Here is a 20,404-nt window from a genome sequence, read left to right as displayed (position 1 = left end):
TTAACATGACTGGATTTACTATCTCCATTAAAATATTAATAAACTGTAAATTGTTATATAAAATAAATACGCATGCAAATACATCACAAAAAAAGAATTGTTCATAAATGTCTAAGGCATTTTAAGAATAAACTAAAATATATTTTTATAAAATTTTAATTTAAAATCATTATTTCCGAACACGAGCGAAGTTATAATAAAACTTTTGAATTTAGGCTTTTAATACTTCCACACTGTACGAAGAAAAATTGTAAACACCTGAGGTGTTACATTCTTCCCCCCTTAGGAACATTCGTCCTCGAATGGAAGTAAAGCCAGGGTGTAAAGTTAGAAACTCTTTTGAAATTTTGGCAAAATTCTATCTATATTTGAATTTATCCCAAACATAAAATTTATTGGGCGATATACACCATATCAATAAAATAATATCTAAGATAAACATTATTAAATTACCACATAATGCAAAATGTTGCTTGAAAAGGAAGTGTTTCTTTATTCAATTACTTCAAGTAGACACATAGAATATCATGTATGAACAAATATGTCATTTAGAATTTAGATATTTAGCACAAAAGGGAACATAATTATATAAAGTACGAACATGTGATTTCAATAGAAAATCTTAGTACAATGGGAAAGATACACCAACTCTCATTGTATTATCATCTTATATGAGTACAATGTTTGACCATATATTATTAAGAAGTTACACATAGAAGTGGCAGCTATGCAAATAATCCATAAGCAATTTTTTTTTGATAGAGAGTTCATCATGCATACTGGTGAGAACAAAAAGGAATACAAAAATTCCTTAGTTATTCAAGCTCTATAGCCACAAGAATGCATGTCATATAAAAATTCAAGCTATCTTATAATACGAGATTTAAACAAATAATCATAAAACCTCATTTTCATTTAAAAATTTGGCTCATTACCAAGTGGTATATAGATATACACATATGTACTTCATGTCCTTCAAATACGTAGGTCACAAGGCATATATAAAGCGACAATCAATCCATAAAGGGTTTAACATCTGCACTAAAGATCTTTGGTACGTAAAGTGTGTATAAATATACAACATGTATTTCATGAATGACAACTTAGGACATATGTAGCATATATAAAAATAATTTTGTAAGTAACCCTTAAGCCACAGAGATGGTCAATACATGAACATACCAAAACACACATACTTATATCTTACAAACCATCAGTCATGTATTATATGAGCAATTTAAAATAGATTCTCTATTCTTATGAATTTTGCAAAAGCATATACTATCTAAATTCATGAATCATGGGATCTGTATCATATAAATAAATATATTATAAGATGTGTAACATCTGAGAAATTAACCTATGACACGTTATCATGATAAAATGTGATAATTTATTTTGGGAAGTACGTATTATTTAGACAAGCAATCTGTTGGTCATGCATCAAATATGATATTATCCTTTTAAGGTACATAGCTTGTAACGTAAAAATGTTCAGTATGAAGTACATAATATTTTAGACACGACCTACCTAGCGTGATATATTTAGCATGGAAGAAACTAATATATGGTATGTGGTCATATCACACATAATCGGATATTTTATGGGACAAGTAACATATGATAAAATGAGCCCGGAACAATATAGTGTACGTAATAATCATTTTAAAACATATATCAGATACAAACATTTTTTGTGAAACACAAAGTATAAGCAGTTGATTTGCTTAAACAATTCTAGGAACATAGGATTTATGAGAATTTTAATTAGATAATCCTGAAGGAACAATAGACATGTAACTATTAGGTCTTACGCGATGGGTGACATGTTCAAGTATAGATTGTAGTTTTGAAATAAATACATGCACGACCTATAAAAAATAAATTATACATTGTTGTAGTAGTTAAACTTCGACACACTAATTATATATAAAAATTTGGAAAATGATCTACAAGGCATGTGTTATATAATCAGGTGGTTTATAACGTCTACAACACACATATAATTAATCTTGATTTGTGGGTATATACCTTCTAATATGCATGCACATAATGCATAATCTAGTATTTTATAAAGCACGTAATACATGAGCAAGAAGTTCATGAGCCATATAACATATAGATCCTTATCTTACGAAAAATGTATCATATAAATATATTCTTTATGAAATAGATACTATTTCAACAATAATTCATACCGCGCATAGCCTATAAACAATGATCGAGAATTTAATTACCATAAAAATAATTATCTCATGAAAAACAGTACACACGTGTTAATACCTTTATGAAATATATAACATGTAAACATATTCTTTATAAAACAAGTAGCATGTGATCAATGATTTACATAACATGCAACCTATATGTTTGTCCTAAAAGTAAATGATTTATACAATTTATGACATACAGAGAAATAGCCTATGACATGTGGGTATATGATCTATAGCGCGTATGAACATGAATTATGTGATCATGTCTTCCTTAAACAAGTAATATATAAGCACATAACTCATGAATCGTGTAATCACGTTAATTATGATATTATGAAACATAAAACATATAATTGATTAGTTTGTGTAACAAATGGATAAGTCTTGCTTAAGAAATAAGTAAGCCTTGTGGGTTAGAAATTTAAGTTTTGATAAAGTTATAAATAATTTTGTAACCAAAAAAAAACCTGATGAATAAAAATACTCTATACTTATCATATTCACTTTGAAAGGTCCTTCTGGTAGCATAATTACTAGACTATTATTGTCATATTAGCACAAGGACCCTAAATAATTTAAAATACAATAAAATACTTTCTTATGAGATAGTCCGCATATAACATTTACGAAAAGAGTTATTAAAAAACCGAATCAAATGGTCATTATAAGAAATAAGATACCTCAGGTGGATCTAGGGAGCTTCATTCTCCCTATACAAAATGTAACATGAAATAATAGACAGACATCAAATATATAACATAAAATCTATAGAACTCTTACATAATGAACTCTTATTATCTTCCTCCGGTAAAGACTAAGAACTGAAGACATACTATAAACTTAGTCATTATAGCAATATGAGATAAAAAATACTTAACAACTTAGAAGCTAACTCATCATGGAATCCCTTTTATAATATTAGGACTTACAAGTACTTATCAATTCAAATCACAAAGAACAATATGACATGAGGATTATATATATTTTTTCTCAACATTTTCTAAAAACATTCTACAAATAATCAAGAATATTGACCATGATTAACAACCCAGATACAGAAGATTCAGAAATATGACAAGATCTATGATCAATAATGTGAATAAAATAATTATGATATGTATTTCTTTAAGCTTTTATGACAAACATTTTTGCCATAAAACTCATGTTGAGGAGAATGCATATATGCCAATATTTCATGTAAGAGGTAGCATGTAAATAAATTCTTTATTAAGATAAGTAGCATATACTTAATAATTCACAAAACATAACTGTAGCCAACGAATTGGTAATACAAATAATATGTAAATTATTAAACTCAAAAGGGCACTCAGCATGTAAGCTAGTGAACCTATGAAAACAGTATCATGTATACCCTTATGTCATAAAAATGTAGCGCAGTCTTACAAAAAAAATGTACTACAACATACTCATATAGATTTTTTGATGATTTACCCTTATAGGCATTCAATGTCAGGACCAACTACAAAACATTCAGTGTGGTCATCTTAGTCATGATTTATAATCTATAGCATGTCTAACATGTAGGTCAATACATAAAATGCATGTATTTTCTATATGAGACTAGCTATATGTAAGAACTGGTTGATGTAGTAAATTTCTCATAGAAGAAAGAAAAAAATCACTTATAATACAAATATCATTAAAATAAACTCCATGATAGAGAAGAAAAATAACATATAACTAGCAATTTATGGACCAAGCAACAGTTAATAGTTAACCTATAAGACATGTAACATATATAAACCTATAAACATGTAATCTATAAAAGAGTCAATAGAAGAGTCACATATGAACTTATAACTTAACTCACTAGATAGCTACTACATATGTAAATTATGCTATCACTCATTTAGACCTTAGTTAAGTCGTACCCTAGCTAAGCACTTCATTTCACATATGCATATACGTACATAATCCAATTGATTCAGATAACATCATTCATATATATATAATAACTACTTGCTTTATTATCATAATTAAGTGATACTATATCCTCTGCTATGCTGACTATATAACTTATATAAGAATTTATAGGACATTTAAGCAAAATGTGAATTAGAAGTAACTTCCTATGACTTATCTCTACCACACAATCTAAGTAATGAAAGTTGCAGTTGTACAGTTGCAGAGTTACAAATTTGGGGTGCAGACCTATTTGTTTGTGTGTGTGTAGGTCTGGTTGTGCAAAAATAAGGAGTGTAACTTGCATCACCAACCATCCTTACTACAATAACTATGGAAACAACAAAAAGATGATCAACAACCAAATCAAATGCAGCAACCATTACAGCAATGTAGCAGTAGAGCAGCCCATATCCTTCTTTGATTATTGTTGCTTAATAGTTTGTGCAGCTTTTATGTTTGCTCCCAGGTACAGCAGTGACATGATAGAGAAATTCACAATTTGGAGCCTCCAGCTTGTGAAACTCTTCCATGCAACTAAATCATTTACTAAGGAAAGCAAGAGTACAAACTCAAAGCCACAGCAGACTGTACACTTCCTTTGTATGGCCCCTTTTGATGCAGGAACTAGGCAGGGGTGTACCATTTATTGGAGCTTGCACCAACACTTAAAATTTGTTAGTTGTGGAGGAGAAATGTAGTTTGTAGGATATAATTTCCAACAACAACATCTTCCAACAACAACCACAGCAGCCTGCAACACACAAAAAATTCTTTGCTTGTTAGTTTGGTTATTTGGTTGTGCTAATACAGGATGTGGCAGGTTGCTTGGCTGTCTGTTTCTTATTTCCTTAGTTGTGCAGGTGTCATTGATCTACAAAGACAAATCCAGCATATGTGGAAATCTGGAATTCACAGCACCTTGGCACATACCTTGGCACACATTGAAAAGACAAGAAAATGGAACTCCGACAATTCCAGAAAAAGCCACCAACAAACAACATCAATTGCAAGAGCCTTATTTGAATTTTTGTTTAATTGGTTCTTGCTGCCTTAGCTGTGCAGGTTTTATTGAGATACAAAGCCAAATACAGAATCTGTGGAGAGCCATAAAGCAGATGCATCAACAGCAGCCTGCAACACACACAAATAATTGCTTGTTAGTTCTTAGTTGTTTGATTGTACAGGAACACAACACCAAACGACTACTCAACCACACACCAAAAAACAACTCAACCACAGAACTAAAGCTGAAGTTGCAGACTTGGAAGATGAAGCTGCAACACAAGCACCAACTACAAATCCAAGCATCCACTACAGAAGTGCAGCAGCCCTACTGGCTGCTGGATCATCAAAAGCTGCAAAATCTCCAGCATTATCTCCAGCACCAACAAAATTCCAACAAGACACATTACAAAGTTACACAAGACATCTATTAGATTTTCAACACTCAAGAATCACAAATTATCAACAACATCAAGTATACATAGCTGCAAGTCCCAAAAATTCAACTACAAAATCAGATTTTGCTATACACCAACAAATTTTGTTTTTTTTTGCCTTTTACTTGTATTGACAAATGGTAGCACCTCATATTTTGCAGGTTGCTGGAGCATCAAAAGAAGATGTAGCTGCACATTCCATGTCCAGCATCAACAAATCCAGACCAGCAACACAATACCCAATACTTGGAGCCATACTCAACGACAATCAAAACTGAAACTAGTTTTTCAATTTTGTTTATTGTTGGGTGTCTTTTGATTTAGTTGTACTGACCTTGAGCCTTGTGTTGGAGTTGTGAGGATGATCTTGGATTTCTTGAACCAGCACCTGCAGAGCCCAAGAAATTGCAATTCGAACGGACACTTGGAAACGTTAATCTAGCGACCCTAAAAAAGTCAGCCGACTTATTTTTATTTTATTAGTCCCTTTGTACCGAGAGGAGTTCTCTCATTGATTTAACACATTTCTAGTACCTAGATAGCACCTTTTTTGTATCGGAGGTAAGTTAGCCGACCTTAATAGGTTAGCCGGCTTATCATCCAACTTAGATTTGGAGGTAAGGTTTTTATGTCCCCCTCCTTGTACTTTTACATTTATTTCTATATATTATGAGGAAAATTTAAATTAAAAAAAAAGAATAGTAACTACTTCTAAATGCCTGGTAGCCTCCTAGTTATAAACGTGGTGCACAACACACTCATAAGAAAGACTCTACTAGATAGAACTTATGGACTCCTTGAGACACGACTTGCGCTGATACCAAATTTGTCATGCCCCAAATTGAGGGAGGAACAACAGGCACCCGGTGCCTCACTTGATCGAGTAAACCAACAGATACATAAAAGAAATGAACCATGAGGGTCGATAAGGTTGTCATATTAACCTGCTGAAACAAGATAACTAGACTAACGAGGTTACAACAACTTAAATGACATAATGAAAGAGCTAGCAAGGCCAACTTAACTGATAATGAAATAGCAAGCCAACAAGGCTGCAACTGAAATCATATACATAATAAGCTAATGAGACTATAAATAAAATCTGAGAAGACCCAACAAGGCATGTCCATAAGTCTTAACGAATAGTACAACCCAACTAGTTGGGAAAAGTCTCCAACAATACCAACAACTATATAGAAAACTCATGTATGCCAAATCTACTGACAACTAACAACTCCAGGAAGAATGAAGCTTACCAATCCTCAACTGAGACCATACCCCTACTGAAAAGTCCGATCAATACCTTTGTGTGAACCTGAAGCATGAATGTAGCATCCTGTGTAAAGGGACGTTAGTACAAATAAAAATGTACTGGTATGAAAGGTGAAAAGTAGAATCATAAATAGTCGCAGTAAAGAAAGTGATAGAGATACCACCTAAAATTGAAACTCTGATAGCCTTCATGACCGACATCTTATCTCACAATAAACAAATATGCATGGTATGTTTGTGTAATCATATGTCATGAATACGTAAATACAGATGCAAATACATGACATACCCAACTGAATGCTAACAATAGTGGTCTTTCTGCTAGCTAAGCGACATCATACTGCCAACTAGTGGCCATCTGTATAATATATATAGTCATCTAGGTAAATAGGTTCCTTACCTCTGATTATAGCTCAGAGTCCATGCATAATGTTCCATGTATGATATGAACTTTGAATGCACATATTAATTCATAACAAGAGCTTAGCCAATCTTGACATATTAGTACTCTTTTATTCTTATAATCCCGTAAGCACTTTCGTATGACATGTAAATACCTTGTAGAACCTCATATGCTTTTAGAATAAATTTGAACACTTGACTCAATCTTTGAAAAGTAACATAAACATAAGGATGTTCATAAATATCTCAAAGTGCTTAAAGACTCTTCTCGTGACTTTGTTTAACTTTCATACAACCATATAAGCCTATAAAACTCATAATAGACTCGAGGCTCTTGAAACAATTTTTACTTAGCAAATTAATCGTTTAGGAACTAAAAAGTAGATGGGCATACTTGACTTTATTTATGAACGACTCCAATTTTGTAATAGTATGATCCTTTTTAGAAATCAAGTTGTTTGACAAGTATATAACTAGAAGAATAGAGTACAATATCTAATATTAATAACATTTTCAAATAGCATTTTCGTAAAAGCTTAAGATGAGTCATGACCCAATTTCTCAGGTCATGATGGCGCCTATTATGACCCACCAGTAGGCAAGACAACCCATATCCCAGAACTGCGAGAAATAGGATGTCAGGGTAGAAGACTAGCAATATAATCTAAAATAGTAAAGAAATAATAGGAGCATACGTCAATGGGTGAAAGCGACTAAATATATACAAACCAAAAGATCCATCCAAGAACATTTCATGGTCCCTTCCAATGCCTTCCATTCTACTGTAAAGAGGATCAAGAGTATTATTGGTTTCAACCAAAAGAATAGCCCCATAACTTACTTGGGATGTCCTATCTATATTGGTAGGCAAAGGGTTATCTACTACTCAGACCTCATTGCAAAGGTTGTTAACAGGATCACTGAATGGCATGCAAATATCTTGAGCTATGAAGGAAGAGCTATACTTGTCAAGCATGTCATACAAGCCATGCCAATACACCTTCTTTCAGCTAGTACCCCTCCCTCTACCACCATCAAACAAATTCAGAGTATCATTGCTAATTTTTTCTGGGGCTGGAAGAATGATAAGAGCATGTACCACTGGTCCTCCTGGAAGAACCTGAGCTTCCCTTATGATGAGGGGGCATAGGGGTTAGACAAATATCTGATGTGGCTAAATCCTTTCAATACAAGCAATGGTGGATTCTTAGAACCAAGAATACTTTGTGGGGAGAATTCATTAAAGCCAATTATTGTCAGAGGGCTAATATCATCACCAAGAAATGGCATACTGGTCAGTCCCTTACCTGGAAGCATCTAATGCATAACATGCACAGCATAGAGCCCCATATTCAATTGCAAATTCTATCTAGTTCTTGTCTTTTTTGGTGGGACAACTGGCTGGGTGTTGGTCCTTTAGCACACTACTCTTCTAGCAGTTGCAGGTTCAATAATACTCAGGTGTTATCCTTCATCAACAATGGCCAATGGGATATTGATTTTATCATTCAAAAAGCCCATCCACAATTTTTTTCTACCATTCTTGCTACCTATATCAACTATCAACCCCTCCAACAAGACAAACCTTGCTGGACTCTTAACAGCACTGGAGAGTTTAGTTGCTCTACTGCTTGAGACCTTATTAGAGACAAAAGGTCCAAGACTAGACTCAATACTTGTACCTGGCACAAGCTCATCCCCTTCAAATGTTCCTTCCTGGTCTGGAGAGCCTTTAAAGGTAAATTGCCCACCAATGAGAAGCTTACCAGATTTGATAAAGCTCCCTCTCAATGCTATTGCTGTTACACTCCTAGCCAAGATACCATTGATCACAACTTTGTTGTTGGATCCTTTGCTACTAATATTTGGAAGTTTTTCTCTGATTCTTTGGGCATTAATAAGAAGTACACACCCCTCATAACCCTGTTGATGAGATATTGGACATCAAAGCACAAGAATCAGGCCCACAAGCTAATCTTACAAGCTACCCCCCTCTTTATTTGTTGGAACCTTTAGAAAAATAGATGTGCCTCTAAATATGGTGGAAAAATTTCCAATATTGCTAGAGTCAAGTTCTCTATCTACAAATATACTCATAACTTGCTCAACACTGCTTTCCCCTATATTACTTGGCCAACCAGCTGGAAGGAAATGGTCCTTTTGATTGATTAGTGTTCACATGCTATCAAAATCAGTCCTGTGAGCTGGATTAAACCACCTGGCCACATGGTCAAATTGAACATTGATGGCAGTGCCCTTGACAACCCTAGCAACATAGGTGGAGGTGGAATTCTTAAAAATGCTCATTCACATCTCATCTTTGCCTTTGTTGTCCCTTTAGGTACATGTTCAAACAACTAAGCTGAGATTCAAGCTGCTATCTTTGTCCTTTCTTGGTGCCTTCAGCTTGGATACTCCCAGGTAGAGCTGGAAGTGGACTCTGAGCTTATCATCAGGTGGCTGCAACAATAAGCAAAACCCCCCTGGTCCATCAAAGAGCTCCTGGACAAGTTGAATAACATCATCAACCAATTCCAACTCTTCAAATGCAACCATACCTTCAGAGAAGCCAATTCCACTGCTGATGCTTTGTTAAAACACAGTCACAAATGCACTTCTCCAGAACTTTACTTCACTAATTAGACCTCCTCAAAGAAGCTAGAGCACACTTAGAACTTGACAAGTTGGGTATGACTGGCTTCAGAAAAAGAAGGTTCAAGAGAATAAAGAAACCTCCCTAAATCTTTTCCTTCTTATTCTAACTACCTCTTCAACTTGGTATCACTATGCATAGTTATAACTACTTTGAAGACTTCATAGTTAGGACCTTTGTAAGAAGGGAAGTCTCCCTCGTTTATTTCTTTCCTAGAATAACCAACTTACCATTAGAGGTAAGGAATAGATTAGTTTTTTCTTCTGTTCTTCCCTTTCTTGGCTGTGCAGGTACATGCAAACCTGCAACACTTGAAGGCACAGTCCTGTTTCTGCCTTGGTACGGAAGTGGCATGGTGCAACACTTGACAACTTAGAGCACCCAACAAAAAAATGATCATTATCCAATAACCTGCAATAGCCAACACACCTACAGCAATACATTGCAAAATTGCAACATCTCAATCATCTTTTGGAACTTTTCCTTTTTTCCTGATATGCAGGAACTTTGCAGGGATGTTGCTTTTGTTTGGAGGTTGCTACTACAAGCACACTTCCATGGGACTCCACACAGGATGCTGAAGTTTGCCCTAACAAGATACACTAAGCAGCAGATATACATGAACTAGCAACAACATCAAGTGATGCAACAAGCTTCAGCAACTAATCAGGACATCTCCAATGCAATCTGGGATCTCTTTTTCTTGTTGTTAGCTTGTGCAATCTTTCTTGTTTTTGTTTGTTTATTTATGCAGGTACACTAAGGTATTGATCTAGCATATAAGATTAGTGCAAATATGCACAGTTGTAGCTCCCAACAAGAAGGCCATCAGCATCCAACAACAATCCAAGCAACCTTCAACACACAAGGAACACCTATAAGTTCTTGTTTGTATTTTTGTTTGTCTGTTAGTGCAGGTACATTAAGGAGCTACAGCAAATGCTTATGGAGTTCCAGCATGTTTCCACACAACAACAAGCTCTTCAACAACCAAAAATACGTAACAACCTCTAGAATTGCAACATCAAGACTTGCAACAACTCAACCAACAGTTTCACAGAGCTACAAAGATGCAGGTTGCTGGAGCTGAGGTGGATTGGAAAGGATACATCTGCATTTACAGAGCTGCAACACCAACTCCAACCAACAAACTACTGAGATACAGAAAACTCCACTCCTGCAGCAACTCCAAAGATATTGCAGCTAGGCTCCCTTGGATGCAAGCTGCAACTTAAAACAACAACTTCCAACAACAACTCCTGAAATACTAAGCTACATTAGGGCAGAACTAAAACTGCATTTTGTCCATCCTTTGGACATTAACATCTTCAGCTTTCACTCTTCAACAAGAGGAGCATTCACAGCTCCTAGACTGAGTATTTGCAAAGCTACAGGGACTTAATTCCTCCACTTCTTGGACAATCTTGGTATGAAAAGATTAAGAAGAACAAAGATAAAAAGAATTTTCTCGATCCATATGAAATAGAAATTTTGTATACTTGCTATTCTTCATACTAGCTATGTTGATATGTAGCTTATTTGAATAGGACTAGTGTATGCTACTTTATTGTATTCTCATGGAAGGGGAGAATCTTCCTCATTTATATTTTTTTCTTAGTCACAGTGTATCGAGAGGAGTCCTCTCATTGGTTTATCTTTTTCTAGTTAGTAGATAGTACCTTTTTGTATCGGGGATGAGTTAGCCGACCTTAGTAGGTTAGCCGACTTGCGAACCAACTTAGGTTTGGAAGTAAGGTTTTATGTCCCCCTCCTTGTATCTTTTACTTTATGTATAATAAGGCTTGGGGTGCTGCTTAACCTTGGCTATGCACGAGAGGTGGGAGCCTTGTGTAAGGTCTGTTCCCATTAAAAAAAGAGTCCAATCTTGGTCTCGGGCTAGTGAAGAAGCCCAGGAATGACCACAAGGTCAAGCTCTACCTCTACGCGTGAGACATCCTATAAAAGAGTGGAACAAGTGAGATTTCCATAAACCAACAAGACACACACTGCACAACAGTGATACAAAAGAGGCATGTTCCTAGAGACATCATGTACCCTCCCATAGATAAGTCACGGATGTCTCTCCACTAATTTGTAAGACTACTAGATGTTAGCTCTATAAAAGGGAGACCAGTGAACCTGGGGCTCTAATACCAAATTTTCATGACCCAATTTCTCAAGTCATGATTATGCCTACATGACCCACCATAGGCAACCCAACCCATATCTTGGAACTGCGAGTAATAGGATGTTAGGGTAGAAGACTAGCAATACAATATAAAATAATAAAGAAATAATAAGACAAACATAAACGGGTAGAAGAAGCTAAATATATACAAACCAAAAGACCCCTTCTAGAACCTGGAAGTCACATGTACAAAGCTACTAGTAAAAGAGTACAAGTCCCAAAAATGGACCACAAAAATAGAGTTGTCTAAAAAAGCGAAATACAGGGAAAATGTATAAACAGAGGGAGACTAGTAGATCAAGGAAGCAATGTGCTCACCCTCACCTCCGATCATGACCACAACTCACTCGAATTAGTGTTGATAGCTAGTACTCAGACCTGCATCATGAAAACAGATATAGAGTGCAATATAAGTACCAAAACAACAGGTACCTAATAGGCATCTTAGGCTGACTGAGAAAGGTAAGAAAAAGTAAACTGAAGTGTGAGAAAATAATCACAAACAAAGACAGGGCAAGAAGTAAATGTAGGTAAGTATACGAGCGTGATTAACTAACAAGGAGAAAGAATCTAGCTAAATCTTTAAGGCTCCCATAAACCCAATGGGTACGCTCGTGCACAAGTATAAGGTAACAACTTGACGGGCCCCCAAAAGAAAGACTGGAGCAAAGAAAAGCTGAAGTAAAATAAACGGAGCCAAAAGGATTCCAATAATATCATCGTTCCCCAAAATTGAGCTGAACCATCCCCAAACTCTCATACCTTAACCCAAAGCTAAGGAATGATGAAAACTTAAACCGAATATTCATCAGGGAATCAGGACTTGAACCACGTGTAAGCTAGACCACGGATTTCAATTGGGTAACTGTAGCTAATGAGTCCATACGAGTAAGCTAGACCACGAACTGTAACTAATTCACTGTAGCCAAGGGGTCGAGCATGGGTCAGCTAGACCTCGGACTTCAATCAGGTAAATATAGCTAAGGAGCCTGAACATAAGTAAGCTAGACCATAGACTTCAACTGGGTAATTATAACCAAGGAATCGGACACAAGTAAGCTAGGCCACAGGCTTGAACTGGGTATCTGTAGCTAAGGGTTCAAACTGAATTAGAATCAGTGACAAACTGAGCTTCACGGAGAGTTCCACAAAATGAGAACCATCAGTATATGATTCCCACCTGAACCATATACAACCAGAATTATCGCAAAGTCTCCCAAAATCAAGAACTAATCAATACCACACTGATAGGAGAATAGGGCAATATAGAGGTAAGGTCATAAGCTGTGTTACTGCCTAGCTAAGGCTCAGACTATCAAACTCAAGTTTTCCATATCAGTCTACAAGAAGCTAACCATCCGAAATGATGTTGGGGAAATTCTAAGGCCCAACGACACTAAAACCGCGCAAGTCTAAGGCAATCACTAGTCTAATCCTAGACTAATGCCCAACATGCTTCCAAACACATAACCATAGGAAAAGATACCACACAAGGTGTTGATGAACGATAATAGCAGGAATCATGCTTAAACAATCCCATAGTTTCCCAAAATAGAGCCTAAGACATGAATTCTAGGAATTTTAGTATGCTTGACACCACAACCACTCCAACTCATAAAATTCAAAATGCAATTGCCTAATCATGCTCAGTCTCACAAGAGAAAATTGTAGCCTACCTATAGGCCGACCGCACGCACTCTAACTCATAAAATCAGAGCCTTTCCTATTTGAGCGGCCTTTGAATGTTTCCATGCTATCAATAATAAAATAACAATGTTAATACAGTCTTTATGACACTAAAATTATCAAATTCAAAGACGGGCCAATTTAGAAGTCAAAAATCAAGAATTATGTGACCCACTCCGTAACTCATTGAATTAACTCCGAGAAGAGTCTCCAATTACTACCCCCAGCTCATATTCCAAAAAGGAGCACAATTCATATATCAAACTGTCCCCAAACCTAATATGCATTCATGATCAACTGCAAAGTTCAAGAACACTAGAACAAAGGAAAAGAAAGAAATTACCTCAAAGGAAGCAATAACTCCTAATTCTGAACATACCACTAGATTCCCCATGAAAATTGTCACGACCAAACCCCGTAGGCCACGACTGAAGACCGACCTAGACCCCCTGTATACCTAACTATCAGTTGTGATTAAATTGAACTGTAAATAAAACAATATAATGTAATAGAGCTCCATTAGGAAATAACATTTTCATAAACTTGTAGCCCTTTTCGTTTGTATCATAACATGAAAGGGTATGCAAGCCGACAAGGCTTCTCATACTAACATATACCATACATCATGTAGACCAGCTAAATAAATTGATATATACAACCCATATATACATGTCTACAGACATCTAACAAAATCAATGACAACATATGGCGGGACAGGGCCCCCGCCGTACCCTTAAATAACAAAATAATATTATACATCAATGGCCAATGCCAAAAACTAGGCTCCGATACAGTGGAGCCTCTTCTAGCTGAGCCGAGCGGGATCCTAAGATGATGGACTCCCAAAACCTATACCTGCATCTATGGGTAGAAAACATAGCCCCCTCCCTCGAGAAAAGGGGGATTAGTACGACATATGTAATAAGTATGTAAAACATAACACAATACGACTAGAGGCATATCTGAAATAGAGAAGTAGGCGATAAAATATCAAATTAGAATCCTGTACCTGGAAAAGTAAAATCATGCATGCTCAAATTTTTAATATATCCAGCCCTATCAGGGATCCGGTGAATCATATATGTAGAACCATCACCTCCTTATTACAACACATCATCACATCATCATATATACATATGTACCCGGCCCTCTAGTGAGGGAGCGATGAACAATGCAGTGGAATTATGCATGATTACTATTTCTGGCCTCGGGGTCGATGAAAGAAGTGTTACAATATGCACGAGTAGAGTAGTGAGAAACAAAACACAATTTAAATCATTATATGAGACTCAATAAAGTCATCAAGTGAACCATCACTTGGAATTAATTGAAGTACCTACTAGGTGTCACGGAAGACTGTATGGAGCATCAGGAACCATAGACATGTGTCACAATGTTGCCAAACAACTTATAGGATCCAGACGTCTGTCCTTGTGAAGCCCTTAAGAATAGAGGCATATACCTCCATTTACTATTTAACCTATTGAAGGCTCGAAGATAGTAGCTTACTACTTTAAAGTTTAGCATTAAAAAGTGAGTAAGGGTCCTGAAGTCATATTCTGAACTTGGGAATAGAATTACCCCCTAAGCTCATATCATATCCTGCTTACATCTAAGACATGTCAAAAGAAAGAAAATATAGGCTTTACATACCTATACCTAAAAACATATCAAGAGAAGCTTCACATACCTCTTATGAGTTACTCTTTATCCTGTTCGCCTCGTCGTCCTTTGAACCTATTCAATATGAAAGAAATACGAATATCAACAACCCTTGACTGTTCATCACCTTTAATTATACATAATTTTTCACAGAACTCATTTCCTCGCTCGTCTACTCGACTAGTTCCTTAACTAGTTAAAGAGTTAACGGAAATCGGGCAGCACCTCCCCTATAATATGCCCTATACGAATTTCCAATCACACCCCTAATAACTATAGCCAACAAAAAACAACCACCTGTAACATATATACTAGTAATTCACACAAATATTACACAATACAAACCCCAAACAACTCACTCCAAACTATCAAAATATGAATTCTGGATAACTTACTGTCTTGCATTATCGCTTTGTTTCGAAGGGGTAATTGAGGGAAATAGGCTTTATGTCCTCCATGAAAGTTATATACATGTGTTTTTTGGTCGCATAAAATTTTGAATCACCCCTACATCAATTATGTACAAAAAGATATACCCAAATTACCAACAGCAGTCCGTGTATGATGTCCAAAATCAAAATTTGGGCAGTACCTCCTCTATACTTCATCACCTTTTTTCGAGCAGATAAATGCAAAACTGGATTTTAAAGGCTCATCAAAAATATATATCTATGAAATACCTTTCCAAAACATATTGAATCACTTGAAACGAAGCTGTACACAAGACGTTATACTAATATTACTAACGACAGTCCTATTCAAAAACGGGTTTGTTAACTAGCTCTTAACGTTTTCTCTCTTTGTTCTTTCAACTTTCCCTCAAATTTACAAGTGTAAGGCTGAAGTAACGACTCATTATTCATCCTAATACACCTATATACACCTCAACGCATCCGAGGACACCTTAGATAATTAATTCACAGAGAAAAATTAGACACTTACCTTAGTTTCTCAAGACCATGGCTGCCTTGTTCTTTTCTTTCTTCACATTTTTGTCTCTATGTTCTTGGATGATTTTTGGATAATTAAAGATTTAAGAGTCACATAATACATATATATATGTCTCTTTAGAAGGTTCCACATGGCAGCCCCCTAGGGTGACACGTGGAAGCCTCCTACGGTGCCACTCAACTTGTTTGGCCAATCACATGCTGTCATGTGGCAGTGGGGTCCACCCCAAGCTGCTGCATCACCTACTTTACCCTAAGTAGGTGCATCACCTGCTTGTCCAAGTAGGTGCATCACTACTTACTTCGAGTAGGCGCGTCTTTTCCTTATTTCTCTTTCGTGAGATTGTAATCTTGTCTTACTTCAAAAGCCTATGCACTCCTTTCTACTTAAGCTCGACGTGTACTCAAGTAGCTTATTTGTGTAGGACTTCTAAGTTAGTAGATTACATAGGTAAGTTGAGTCCTACGACTCCTTACTTGGCCTCCAACTTCTTCCAACTCCTTATAACCCTACTTCCAACCTTCCCTACTAGGGGGTATCACATTCTCCCTTCCTTGGAGTTGTTTAATGGCGTTGTAGATTATCCAACTCACATAGTAACTGCTAAGAAGCTTAAGAGACATTCCAATCTCTAGAGTGTGGGGTGTAACATCCTTCCCCCCTTTAGAACATTCATCTCCGAATGTTAAATAAAACTTCCCTCAAGACCTTATACCGATTGTAGGGAGATTGTTTTCTATTGCGATCACACATCTTTTCATCCAAGTAATTAATATACGAGTTTCAAGAGTTAGGGTTACCTATAGACATCGGGAACGGGTATGAATACTTATTTTTTATGTCCTCTTCAATTTCTCAGGTCATCCCCTTTTCTGGTTTTGGTTTTGCCACAGTATCTTGACGGGAGGCACGTCTTTAGTCTACAATCTTCCAATTTGCCAATCTAAGATGGCGATAGGTTGTTCCTCACAGGATTCCATTTCTTGGACATCATTTATAGAATATACCCTGGGTGGCTCGTTAGTACCCTTGCAAAGCATCCCTATCTGATGGACTGGGCGTATAGTTTTCAAATAAGGTGGTAAGCTCAACTTACCATCCACTTTTCCCACCTTACGAGCAACTTGATACCATCTTATATATTTTGGGCTAAGTTTCCTTTTCTCGCCGAATCTTATTACTCCTATCCTAGGTGACCCTGTTACGAACACCTAATCATCAATTTGAATTCTGACTGTCGATGTCAATTATCTGTATATTATTTTTTTGACTTTGGACTGCTAATCCTTAGCTTGATCAATCATGTCGGGCTCTTTAGCTTAGTCTCTCTAACATCGCCCCATCCAATAGGGGACTTACACATCTTGCTCTACCAGTCTTGTATGGGTTCATTGGGATACTTGAGTAGTAGTTATTATGGTGGGCAACTTGATAAGTGATGGATAATTATCCCAGCTACCTTTGAAGTTAACAACACTAGCTCATGACATATCTTTTAGCATTTAAATGGTATGCTTTAGACTGATTCTCGGTAGTTAACTGTAACTTGGGATCCTTCATCTGGGATAATAACTATGAGGACTCCGTAAGGTTCTACCACTCTTTTACCCTATCATTTTACACCTTCTCGACTGAGTAGGTAGACTTTGATTGAAGAAGCATGGGCTAATATTGTTAATCCCTAGGTAATATTCCCTCTAGAGGCATCTGTCGACGGAGTGCGAAGTGACTCTTGTAGCCCTGGTAATATTGTGGGATTTTGACCTCGCGTACTACTTCCTGTCTTCCGTAAATTACATCAACTGGTACCCTTACCTTTCGGGTTTTGCTTTTTTTCTCCCTAAGAGTTGGCTGCCAAGTGGTGTCGAAATTCTCTCGCCCACTGGCCCGTATAGCCATTCTATGGTTTGCCTCTCATTAACTGGTACAATGTTGAAGAGCTGTGGCATTCGAGTGCGTCGTCAGTTAGCAATTAGCTAATCCTTCTTGTCTTGCTTAAATCTGTTTAACAATACCCTCAACGTAATTTATAGTACTATAGGAATATAATCTCATGTCGTTTCTCCGTCGTTAGTTCAGATTCTTCAATCTCGTGTTACCACACCCGCACTACTGCACTAAATTCCACCAGAATTTAGAAGTTAAGCGTGCTTGGGAGAGAGAAATACTGAGATGGGTGACCTCCTTGGGAAGTCCTCATGTCTCGTTTCATGGTAATCCTTGCAATAATGTGTGGGGCACTCAACTTAGCCCAAAATTTATCTTAGCGTCGTCTCACTAGTCTTTATGTGTTGCCTTGCCTTTTCCTCTGTTATCTTGCAATCAGTATAGGGGTAGATCTTTAGTTCCACTACGACCATGTCCCTTTTTGGTTATTTTGGTTTAACTCCTCCTATTGTATTCACTCTTTTTTGTATGCACCCATTCATTAGGGTTGGCTACTGAGTAGTGCTAAAGTTCTTTCATATAGTGACCTTTAGAGCCAGTTGAGTTCTGTCTATCATTAGCTGGCATAGTTTTAAAGGAATTTGACATATAAGCTTGCCAATACTATAGTAACCAGCTAGTCCTGCCCGCCTTACTTAAACCATTTTACACTTTCCTTACCCCAGCTAACACTTTATTATTGTTATCTCGTGTCTTCCTTTACCTTTACAAAACTGTGAGAAAGTGCTCAACTTAACTTGAGAAATACCCTAGCGTCATCTCGCTAGGTCTCACCTTGTCGCACTTCTTTCCTTTCCCCTATTCACTCTTTGTTCTTCTCATTTCCTACCACAGGAGGCTTTCTATTCTTTTTTCCTTGGGTATACATCTATCGTAACATCATTTGCGACCAACTCTATAGCTAACATTTTGGCTTTTGGTCTAGCATGTTGTCATCATCTTTTGTAGTGTCCCTTGAGTTATTCGATATCCTTTCATTGCTATATTCTTTTGCTTTTATACGTACCCACCTTCTAGAGTTATGTCATTCCAAGTCTTGCTGGAAACTTCTTAACACTATCTTGTATAGCATTCTAACTTCTATCCAATTATTGACGACTTCCAGATCCTTCTAACTTGGTTCAACAAAGGATATTATTGAAGTTTAAGCATCCATCTCAAACATGTTGCCACATCAATTGCCTTTATCTTACCCTTTGCAGTTTTCTAACTTGCTTCCCCCCTTTAGAGGGTACTTATACCTTTATCCGCTTATACCTTGCTCTATGTCCAGTCTCAATTTCATCCAATCTCCTTCCCCAATGTACTTGGTACTATATCATGTCCCCGTCTTTCTACATTATTTTTTTTGCCAACCTGATTATCCAGGTACGGAACCTTAGCTAAATTATGAAGCGTCGAGAACCCTTTTCATACATAGTGCGACACCTCATCTATTAATTTGTACTTGAGTAATAGGACCCATGGAACAACTCGTCTGAGGCCACATTTTACTTGTCTTTATAAAAAGTTAATATACACTTGTACCCATTCTAAATTTTCTTTTAACTAGGCAACATTTGTATTCCGGCATTCATTGTCCCATGTTCTCTTAGAGTAGCGGCTTTCCCAACCTATATCCTTTGTTTCTTGAGATGAATGGAGGTTGCGCCTTTTATTCCTTGGGGTAAATGTAGGTTACACCAATTATTCTTTAAGTTTGCCATCCTCGTCCCTTAAGGGTTTCACTATTTTTGGGGCGATATTGTGTACACGTGTCATTTCTTTGTATCTTAAGCTCCATGCTCTTACTGCGTACTCAACGCAGGCTTTTAACTTAGTCAACGTATACTAAGTACGCCTTACTAGTGGTCCTACTTTATCCCTGTATAATTGTATCACCCCATTCAATTCATACTTATATATCCCCCTTTTTGTTCGTACTCATATTCAGTTCCTAACATCTCTTTGTGGTGCTTCTGTTCGAAGTTCTTTCCCCAATTAGTCGGTGGAGGACTATAAACTATTATCGAAAACCATTTTCCAACCATTGTTCGAAGAAACTAGAATCTCTTAAACATCACAG

The sequence above is a fragment of the Solanum dulcamara genome, chromosome 9 (assembly GCF_947179165.1).
Source record: "Solanum dulcamara chromosome 9, daSolDulc1.2, whole genome shotgun sequence".
Classification (NCBI taxonomy): domain Eukaryota; kingdom Viridiplantae; phylum Streptophyta; class Magnoliopsida; order Solanales; family Solanaceae; genus Solanum; species Solanum dulcamara.
Note: the sequence above shows the minus strand (reverse complement) of the source record.